The 11260-nt window shown below is 42.9% G+C and overlaps 1 pseudogene across 1 annotated transcript; it reads right to left on the bottom strand.

Moving 5' to 3' along the window:
• Positions 1-10207: 10207 nt before the first annotated feature.
• LOC308554170 (small ribosomal subunit protein eS24 pseudogene) lies at positions 10208-10559 on the bottom strand (annotated as a pseudogene). The gene has a single exon. The product of its transcript is annotated as a small ribosomal subunit protein eS24 pseudogene (transcript).
• Between the last annotated feature and the right edge of the window lie 701 nt (positions 10560-11260).

Raw genomic sequence — 11260 nt, 5'->3', positions numbered from 1 at the left:
CAGTGCATTACACCCACCTGGGTTTTCCTTGGGACAACTTCCCTCCTATGTTCTGTGTCATGCTAGCAAACATCCTGCACCCCCCACAACCTTAGCTCTAGCCTCCAGAGTTTTTTTGTGTTTTTTTTTTTTTTTTAATTTATCTTTATTGTTGAGAGAATTACAGGTATCCCATTTTCCCCCCGAATTGATCCCCTCCACTTTGCTCCCACCCCCTCCCCAGGCCTTCATCCCCTATTGACTGTGTCCATGGGTTATGCATATATGCATATAACTTCTTTGGTTAATCTCTTCCCACCCTCCACCCCCCTTCCTTCTTTCCTCTGAAATATGATCATCTGTTGCATGCGTCAATGTCTCTGGATCTATCTAGTTCGTTGGATTCTTTTGTTCATTAGCTTTTTCTTAAAGAAGACCCTTCAACTTTTCCTGTAGTGCTGGTCTGGTGATGATGAACTCCTTTAGCTTTTTCTTATCTGTGAAGCTCTTTATTTGACCTTCAATTCTAAATGATAGCTTTGCTGGGTAGAGCAATCTTGGTTGTAGTTCCATGTTTTTCATCACTTTGAATATTTCTTGCCACTCCCTTCTGGCTTGCAGTTTCTTTTGAGAAATCAGCTGACAGTCATATGGGTGCTCCCTTGTAGGTAACTAACTGCTTTTCTCTTGCTGCTTTTAAGATTCTCTCTTTGTCTTTAACCTTTGTCATTTTAATTATGATGTGTCTTGCTGTGGGCCTCTTTGGGTTCCTCTTGTTTGGGACCCTCTGTGCTTCCTGGACTTGTAAGTCGATTTCTTTCCCCAGGTAGGGGAAGTTTTCTGTAATTATTTTTTCAAATAGGTTTTCAATTCCTTGGTCTCTTTCTGCCTCTTCTGGCACCCCAATAGTATGAATGTTGGGCCTCTTGAAGTTGTCCCAGAGGCTACTTATACTATCTTCATATTTCTGGATTCTTTTTCTTTCTGCTCTTCTAGTTGGGTGTTTTTTGTTTCCTCATGTTCCAAATTGCTGATTTGATTTTCAGAGTCCTCTACTCTACTGTTGATTCCCTATACATTATTCTTCATTTCAGTTCTTGTAGCCTTCATTTCAAATTGGTACTTTATTATGTTATCGATTTTCTCAGTTATTTCCCTAATAGTCTGCTTAAACATCCTTGTAACCTAAATTCTGAACTCTCTATCTGTTAGCTTGCATGGATCTATTTCATTTAGTTCCTCTTCTAGAGATTTCTTATGTTCTTTCCTTTGTTACATGTTTCTTTGCCTCCACATTTTGGCTGCTTCTAGGTGTTTGTTTCTATGTATTAGGTAGAGCTGCTACGTCTCCTGGAATTTGTAGAGTGGCTTTGTGTAGTAGGTGTCCTGTAGGGTCCAGTGGCTCAGCCTCCCCAGTCCCCTGAGCTGGGCCTTCTAGGGGCTCCCCTGTGTGGGCTGTGTGCACTGTCCTGTTGTAGTTGAGCCTTGGTTGCTATTGGCATCACTGGGAGGAATTGACCCCCAGGCCAATCAGCTTTGAGGACCAGCTGCAACTACAGCCAAAGAGCTGCTGTGCTGGAGACACCCCTATGGAGCAGGATTTACTTAAGTGGGGCTTTGGTGTTCAGCAAGTGTGCCCCTTGAGTGTGTCACTTGTGGATGTGGTAGGGTTATAATCCAGCGTGGTCTGACCACCAGGTGCACTGTCTCTGGGGCCTCCGGGGTGGTGCAAAGTCAGCCTCTGCCAGTGCCCTGCCCAGGGCCACCCAGCATGAGCTACACAGCAAACCGTAGTTGGCTGCTCCTTGTGCTGGGCTTGGAGGAGCCCAGGAGAGGCCAAGCTATGAGCCAATGCAGCTGCCGCTAGTGCCAGGCTGGGGCCGCTTATCAAGCCGTATGGGGCCCGCTGCTGCTTGTTTGAGAGATTTTAGGAAAGTCCTAAGCATGAGGCTCGAGAGGCCACTTGCACAGAAAAGCCCCTGGAATTGGCCTGGATGAGCTGCAGGTGGGGGGGGCGGGGCCTCCAGGAATCCCGGGGCGGGGCCAAAGGTGTGAGTCAGGTGCTGGCGACTCAAACATGGCGCCTGCCGGCTGTGTGCGGGGAGGACTCGCCAAGGAGCCATGGCCTCCGCCAGCCCTTCTGCCTGGGAGGAAGCCACCCTCTGCCTCTCGCCCGGATCTCAGGCAGGTTAGTTCCTCCCCGAGTGTCCCGGGTCCTTTCAGGCTGCTCCCGGCGCTGGGCTCAGAGGGAGCGTCCGAGTGAGTCCGTGCCGGGCCCTTTAGAGGAGCTGCTGGGGCTCCCGCAGCCTCCTCGTCCCTCAGTCCCTGCTGGTTTCACAGCCCGGAGTTGTGGGGATGCCTCTTCCAGTCCATGGAGCCCTGTTCTGGGGGCCTGCTGTGGGGCTGGGACTCCTCACTCCTCTGGGAAACCCCCACCACCGAGATTCCCTCCCGGGTTTAACCTGTGGCACCGGGTGTGGGCCCGCTGCACACCTCCGATTCAGCCCTGATTCAGCCCCGACCCACCCGCATCTGCGCCCCTCCTCCCGCTCTCGGTGCTTCTTCAGGTCCCTGGTTGTGGGGCTTCTGTGCAGCCGGATCTCAGGAGGCTCTGAGTGACGTTGGTTCTGTATTTAGTTGTAATTTTGATGTGGTTGCGGGAGGCGGCGGGTGCAGCTGCTACCTACGCCGCCAGCTTGTTTCTCTCCAGAGTTTTTTATATTATACTCACTTTCATGTGGACCTTATAGGCAGAGCCATGAAAGCAACATTTTTCCTCTCATGTGTCTTCATTTCTTCTATCTGCCTTTCTTTCTTAACGACATCAGCTCTTCACCTGGTGCTGAGTGATCCTTGAGTACTGGGCACTTTTTCCAGAAATAACAGTCATGCTTGAGGGAGGGTGAAGTTATAGTAGGAAGCAGTGGGGTCAAGCTTAGGGTGGAGCGTGTTGGGAGAAATATAAGGAAAGAATGTCTGAGACCCTGTGTGAAAACTGATGCAGGCTTCACACGTTCCATTTCTATCACTTTTCCAAATTTAAAAAAACAGAAACTCATCTATCTTTACAACAGCCTTCTGAGCCAGGCGGGGTGGGAATTATTATTTCTCTTTCTTTCTTTTGCCAAAGAGAAAACAACAGCTTAGAAAGTTAAATGATTTGCAGTAGGTCACCCAGCTGCTACTAAGCAATGAAGGAGGTCTAGTGCCTCTGTCTTCTTGTTCTGTTTTTGCTACATACAGCACCTCTTTTTCCCCTCTCTATCCTCATATGAGCAGACAATAAACAAAAACAGACATACTTCATCTTTGTAATTTAAATTTTTCTTTCGTTGCTTCCCCAGAAAACAAGAATGAAAAATGAACTTGGAGTCCCTGTTGACTGGCTTGGCTATCGCTACCACCTTTCCTCTCCCTATCACATTCCAGCAGGTTATGGCTGGAATTTGTGATGAGTGACTTCAGAAGGACCAAGTCTTTGGACGTTAAACCAATGATGTTTGAACCATTTTGTCTGAAAATCAGACTGACTCTGATACTAGTCTGGATTTGTCAAGCCAACTGGCTTGTGTGATTGTGAGAAAGTCACTTTATCACTTTGTTCCTATTTCCAGCTCTGTCCCAGGTGATAGGAGAATTTTTATACTTGAAGTGTTGAGAATTAGGAGGAGAAAGATTGTTCTGGAACTTCCAAATGATGTAATTACATTTGGTTCCACCACTGAACTTACCACGCTGTGTTTGTGTGGTGTTCACATTTATTTTCCCCTTTCCATCTTTCACCAGACTTTTAATTTTTTTCATCATAAGAATGTATTATTCTTATAATAACAACAAAGAAATAATATAACATGACCAGTAACCAATTGACTCTACTTTAATTCTACCTGAAGCCTCCCAAGTGAGATAAATAATGAATGAGTACAAAATTCATTTTTTTGTTTAAGGGAGAAAAACCTACCTAACTATAAGTACAGTATTTTTTACATTTCATCCCCTATGCATTTTTATACTCTGGCTATTCTACTTAAATTAAAGTTCTTCATACTCATTTTAATTCAGCAAAACTTTGTTCCATGCCTACTTTGGTTAGCTACTGATTTGATTCCCTAAACAGTAAGACACAGTGCCTGCCCTTATAGAAATGATAAATTGGTGGACAAAAAATGAAAAAAATGCTGGTTTCTCTAAGATATTGTCTTGGGGCAGAAATAGGGGCCTAACACACACGGACCTGCAGGACTTCCAGGCACATCCCCTCCTGGTGCTGCTCCACTGGCCCCTCTGGGTCGCCATTCCCCTGCTCCACTGCAGAGGCGGGGTGCTGGTCATCCCCGATGCTCTGATACTGCAAATGACGATGTCATCTCTGGCTTCTTTTCTGGCTGGTCGAGCTCGAAGCTCAGCCTGTTGAGTCAGTCGGTTCTTGCCTCAGCATCCCCTAACTTTCACAGCAAGAGGGAAAGGTGTCATTTCTCCCCAACCCTGTTCCACTCTCACACATAGACCACAAAGCAGAGTTGCCTTCTATTCTCACAGTTGTACAGGGATTCAAGTTACAATTTAAAAAATTAGAATGATAAAAAAATTTAAAAAATAAACAAAGAAAATCAGAAACCACCCACTTTTTAGGTTGCAGCTTCCCTCTCTTTAGGATTTCCACTAAGCTTTAAGTTAAGCTCCTTAAGGTGAGGGGATGGGTCTGTCCTGCTCACTTGTGTGTCCTCAGTGCCCAGCACAGGGCCTGGCCAAGGGTAGGCACTCACTAAATGTTTTCTGAGTGTAAATGGATGACTACATGACTCAAGCACGTATCCCTGTGAACTTGGCCAAGGACAGGCTGAGTGGTTGACACTATGCTGTATCAAAATTATCCTTTCCTTGGACACTGGCTGACTGTCCTTGGAACATATTTGTGTGACTTGGCCCTCTCTTCCCTCAGGATGAGTTCATTTCCCAGGAGGCTTCTCATACCCTCATGCAAGTAGAACCTTGGTAGACCTACCCCAGGGGCCTTCCAGACTTGCCCAGGCTCTGTCTGGATCCTGGAGTAAAGATGGCCTGGGCTCAAACCAGCCTTAGCTACACAAATAACTGCAATGCCAAGTGCAAGGACAAGAACTATGGGAGGGAAGAGTAGTTACTTCTGATTGGAAAGGTAAAGGAAGACGATCAGAGTGAGGGACCAGCTGCAGGAGCAGGTCACAGAGCACCTGGGAGCACAGTGTTTGGGGCAGTAGTCAGAAAGCCCACTGTGGAAAATACTATTGGGAGATGATGAAATAAAGATTGTTTAGGGACATCATGGACTTTATTCTACAGGTCACGAGATGCAACTTGACCTAAGCCCTTTGAAGTATGATGATGAAGGATGGATTGCAGGGAGAAAGATTGGAAAATGCTTAAGAAGCTCCAACAGTAATCCAAGGAAGAGGCTTGAGGATGACCAAAGGCAGGGGCAATGGGAATGCAAAGTGCCCTCCACGGTACAGCATTTGACCTTTGTTTACTTCTTTTTGTATTCACAATACTTCCAAATCCAGGGTCAGGCCCAGAAATAGTGGTCAGTAAATATTTATAGTATGAATAAATAAAGCACAGGTAGAAAAGACACTGGGAACGTAGAATCAATAGGTTCTCAGGGTGAGAGAAAGGGACAAGATGAAGATAAGATGAGGGTTTAAGGTGGTCTGTGTAGTTGGGGTGCTGAAGGAGCACAAAGGGAAGTAAAGGAAGACACGTGGGGTGCATCTCCATTCCACTAGGAGCATATGAGTTTTCTGCCTGGCCCTGGCTTTTGGGGCGATGGTGAACAGTATCATCGCAGGCAGTCAGGAGGGCCCAGAGTTAAAGTCCCATTACAGCACAATCTTAGCATCAAGTTACTTTCTTTGCTTTTAATCAACACACTAGATTCCCACATGCTTTTATGTGAGCATTTTTGATGAATATTTATTGGCTTGGGTTATATTACGTCTCCCCCTAATATATATTTATTCTGGGGCTTGCACTTTTAAATTCTCAGAAACTACCACAAGTATTGACATTTATTTTCTAGGCTCCAAGAAAACATTATCTATGTCGTTTGGAAAGACATTATTTGGTGTCTGGTTAGTTAAGAAATAAAGGCTTGGAAATATAATCTTAGTTCGGGGTCCCCAAATACATTTTTGAAAGTGTAATTTCTATCCGCATACAAGAATGTTTCAAAAATAAAAGTATATTTAGGCTTTACATAGTGCTTTATAAACACGAGGTCATTCTTTCTGTGTTCTTACGATGCGACGCAAAGTACAGTCATGTTTTGAGTGGAGTCAATAAAACCCTTAAAAGAATAAATTGGCCTAAATTACTTGGTGGTCAAGCCAGGAATTAAACCCTTGACTCCAGACTCCCCAACCAGGGCACCCTGGGAAGTAGTGGAGGTCTGGTTGACATCCTGGGAGGTCTGGTGGAGAGAGTATAGACTCTGGAGTCATGGGTTCAAATCTCTGCTCTGTCCCTTACCAGCTGCATCAACTTGGGCAAGTTATTTGATGTATCTAAGCCTCATTTACCTCACTGGCCAAACATACTTCCATCAAAGGTTTGTTGTGAGCTTTAACTGAGTTAACTGTAAGTGTCTGGCACAGAGCATGTGTGAAATGTCTGTGCTCTTTTCCTCCTGCCTTTGGTTAGTAATCGCATGTGTGCCTCTCTGATGGAGAACGATCTTTCCCATTCTGAGCACTTAGAAAACATGCTGCTCACAAGCTAAGGATAAACTTGAATCACTATATTAGTATACCTGAAACTAATATAATAAATATCATATTGTATACTGACTAAATTTTTTAAAAAGTACAATAAAAAGTCCACTAATTGTTATTGTATGCTATCGTGGACTCTTAAAACAGTCATGTGCTGCTTACTGATGGGGATATGTCCTGAGAAATGCATCTTTGGGCTCTCTCATTATTGTGGGAACACCATTGAGTGCACTTACACAAACCTGGGTGGTATAGCCTGCGACACACCTAGGCCGTATGGGATAGCCTGTTGCTCCTAGGCTACAAACCTGTACACCCCATGACTGCACTAAACAACATGAGATTAAATCAAGCACAAGAGAAAATGATGCAATTAAGAGATACAGCAAACACAAGATGCGTGAGGCTGCTGCTCGCATAACACAGGCGTACTGTTTTACAGCAAACTTTTTTCTTTTTTTACAGTAGAAAGTATACTCTAAAATAACGATGAAAGTAAATACATAAACCAGTACCCTAGGCATTTATTATCAACTATTATGTACTGGATGTAATTGTATGCACTACCCTTTCATAGGGCTAGCAGAGCAGTAGGTTTGTTTACACCAGCATCACCATAAACACGTGAGTACTGCATTGTACTATGATGTCATGAGGTTATGACATCACTAGACAACAGGAATTTTTCAGCTCCCATTATAATCTTATGGGACCACCGTTGTCTATGTGGTCCACTGTTGACCTGATTCCCATTATGAAGCACATGACTAATATATTCTGTGGTGTTATTTATAAAATACCTTGTCTCACATGCACTAGAGCAGTATCCCTCACTGAACTGCAATGCACGTTTTCTAGCCTTGGTAAGGACGTGGCACAGATTCTTCCTCCTTCATTCTCTTTTCACACCTGGGACCCACAAGGGTGCACAGGAGATAACTTATTTAGTTTTCTTTTTGGTTAATTGTTAAATTTTGGATGGGAAACACTGTTAAACAGGATATTGACAGTTTGGTGATTATTCCGAGGAGCAGAGTAAAGCAGGAAGAGTGTAAGGAAATTAGAGAGGAGGCACTTTCAGGTGGATCTGAATGAACCTGGCTATGTCCTGTCATGTAAGACATAGGTAATGAGGGAAATTATCAAAATAAAGTAATTCAGTAAAGCTTTATTCAGTAATAATAGCTACCATTTATTAAGTATGTACTTAGTACAGGTATTGTGATAAACATTTTATATGCTCTAACTTATGCCAAGGCAGGGGAGGGGTGTGAATTCTCTTTCTCTTCTGGGCTCTGGCTACATGCAGTCTCAGTAGTGTTCCTTGGTTTTAGAGAAAACACAGGAGCAGAAAAGCTGGACATACCTTGGTGGGAGCTTGAGTTAGAGTCGGGTGTTTCACGCAAAGCTGCCCATCATAGCTGTGTTGAAATCAGGGTTGAAGGGAGTGGCAAGGACTACAGAAACTGTTTGCTGCAGACCTCTCTTCCCCTCGACAGTTTCTAATAATGTTCAGGGGCACCTCATATATGATTGCCATCATGTGGCTGGAGCAAAAATGTCTGATGTAAAAACCCCTGGCCCCTCTGAGCCCTGCAAAGCTCTTCACCACTGTGGCGGCTCCTGCACTAGCGTGCTCCTCAGTCTGATGCCCCCATCTCTTACATCTTCCACTGAGGCATATCACAGCCACGCTGTGCCCACATCAAACCACTGAGGTGGGGAGAATCCCCTTTGCCTGACTTTGTACCCTACACAGTGACTTTGATTCCAGAAGCATTATGGCATTGAGAGTCGGGGAAACCTCTGGGAAGCTGCAAATGTCACCATCTTGATCCACTGTGACTTCTTCCTGCACAGTCTTTGATCAATTAATGTGTTTTGTACCAGAGAGCATAGAGGTGAGGAAATATGAAAGCAGATTGGTAGATTTTGTTGTGGGAATCAGGAGTCTAGACACTTCTAGGAGGAATTGGATGCTTCATTTTCCAGTTTGAGGTTTAGGATTAGATCTTATTTAATCTTGATAGCATGTCACACTACTATGAAGTAAAGGTTATTATTTCTAAGGCCATCAAAGCAACAAAATTTTAGAGAGAATAAATAGTTTTCCCAAGTTCACAGAGTTAGGAAGAGGCAGTGGCAGGATCTGAGCCTTGGTCTATCTAGCTCTAAAGTCTGATCAATCATATAGTAGTTGAATGGAAGAAAGAAGAAAGAAAATTCAGGAGTTAAGTCAACTAAACTGGAGTAGAGCACTCGAAGAGCAGGTTGAGCCACAGATTGATTTCATTTTGTGCTCTGACCATCTAAACAGTCCCCCAAATGAATTTCACAGGTATAAGCAAATGTTCATGTGAAAAAGGCCTGGGGTATTGAGCTGACCATAAGTTCACTGAGCCATCAAGGCAGCTGATGCTACTAAGAAGGAAAAGTGTCCTCAACTTGCATAATAGAATTATAAAGACATCATAGGAGGTCATAGACCTACTGTGCTTTGTTTTGTTTAGAATTTATCTGAAGGTCCATTTTTTGGTCACCACACTTTAAGGGATACTAGGAGACTTTCAAATCAGTGTGCTTGCTCAAAGAACCAATAGGACATCGAGTGTTTCAGAAAAATTGATGTGTGAGGTGTGTTGTGAGCAGGAGATATTAAGCTGGAGGAATAGAACACTACGAGAGACATGGTGGCTGTTTTCAGATATTTCAGGGCTAATATGAGGATCTGTAGACCAAGACAGTGCATGTAGAACAGATAGGAAGAAAAGGAAGCATTTATTAAGACCTACTGTGTGTCAGTCTCTGTCTAGGACAAGTATTTGAACTCAACATAAGGAAGATAGGAACAACAGCTGAAATGTCCATCAGTATAATAGAGTGAGGAACTGGAAATTTCAAGCAAAGACAGGATTAATGATGGACAAAGATATTGTCGAAGGAATTTTGGCATTACCTGAGCAGCTTTAATAGAAGATGAATGACTTCTCAGATCTAGTCTCCATTATAAGTTTACAGATAATCTCAGCCACTTATCATTCTTGGAGATCATTGAGAATATTACATCCATCTATTATATATATTAAAGTGAAAATAAAGATCCTCAAAGACAAAGATAAAAAATTCTAAGATCCTTCAGAAAGAAAAAGCAGAGCACATACAAAGGAACATGAATCTTGTTGAAATAAAAAAAAATGCAAATTAATCCATGAAATACCACTTTACAATGATAATTAACAGAAAATTACCAGGGTTGATAATTCCAAGTATTGGTCAGAGAATTCCATGTGGGTAAAGAGAAATCCTTGATTTGCTTTTGGTGGGAGTGTGGGCTGGTGCAGCCATTCTGGACAGCAAGTTGGTGCTCCTTAGTGAAATTCAGAAGAATGCTTATTCTGTTACCCACAATCCATTTTCTTTTTCTTTTCAAAAAGTTCTTAGTTTCTTAATCCTCTCATGAAAATCTGTATAAGTGGTGATTACTCCTTTTTGCCAGCACCAACACTGGCTTTTGCGGTCCCCCTGACTTCTTCATTCTGTTCTTGGGTTCCTTTCTCTGTTTTATTGAGGTCGTTGTCTTCTCATATAGGCCATGTCTTGCAAGTCTAGGTTTGGGTTCATTTTCCTTTGCGCAATCCAAGGAATCATAAATCATGCTAAAGCCAGTTGTCTTGCCACCACCAGAATGGCTTCTGAATCCAAATACAAAGATGACATCTGGTGTGGTTTTATACATTTTGGCTAGTTTTTCCCAAATATCTGTCTTGGGTGAAGGATGTCAATGACCATTTGTTTCTGCTGAAGTAGTCTGTTGGTCATGAACTTCTGGGTCTGGATGTGATGTGTCGTGCATGATGGAGGTTGATCTTTAAGCAACCATGGAGGAAAAGAGACCCACAATTCATTTTCTTGTCATAGAGCCCAGAGAAACTCTTGCACAGGTCTGTAAGGGGTCACATAGGAGAATATTTGTGTGTGTGCAATGTCATTTGTGATGGTAGAAGTTGGAAGGGACTTGTCCACTATAGTGGGAGTTGATCAGTAAACCAAGGTGGATATCCAGTGTAGAATACTATACAGCAGTCACAATTCGATGGGCTAGAGGTAGCCATGCTTTTACATGAATGGATCTTAAAAACAGTGAGAAAAGCAAGAAACTGAACAAATTTGTATGTAATATTACTTATGTAAAACAAAAATATATACATTCAAACACTGTTTATCTTTCAATAATACAAAGAAATGCAAAGACATTTATTATAAACATTAAGGTGGGACAGGAAATGGAAGTGGAGATATGAAGGGAAAAAGAGGCACACTAGAATAAAATGAGGTAAAAGAGGGATTATGAACCTCCAATATTGTCCTGTGAATTGGAAAGGTTTGCACAAATTTTTAAAACAGCAGGAAAAATATAATTTGTGCTTTTTATAAATCTAGGGGAAATTATAATCTATGTGTTGGTCTTCTTGCCAATTTATCTTTTTTTTTCTTAATCCTCACCTGAGGATATTTTTACCATTGCTTTTCAG

The sequence above is a fragment of the Miniopterus schreibersii genome, assembly GCF_964146895.1.
Source record: "Miniopterus schreibersii genome assembly, chromosome: 1".
Taxonomy (NCBI): Eukaryota; Metazoa; Chordata; class Mammalia; order Chiroptera; family Miniopteridae; genus Miniopterus; species Miniopterus schreibersii.
Note: the sequence above shows the minus strand (reverse complement) of the source record. Positions and strands in the feature narration are given on the sequence as shown.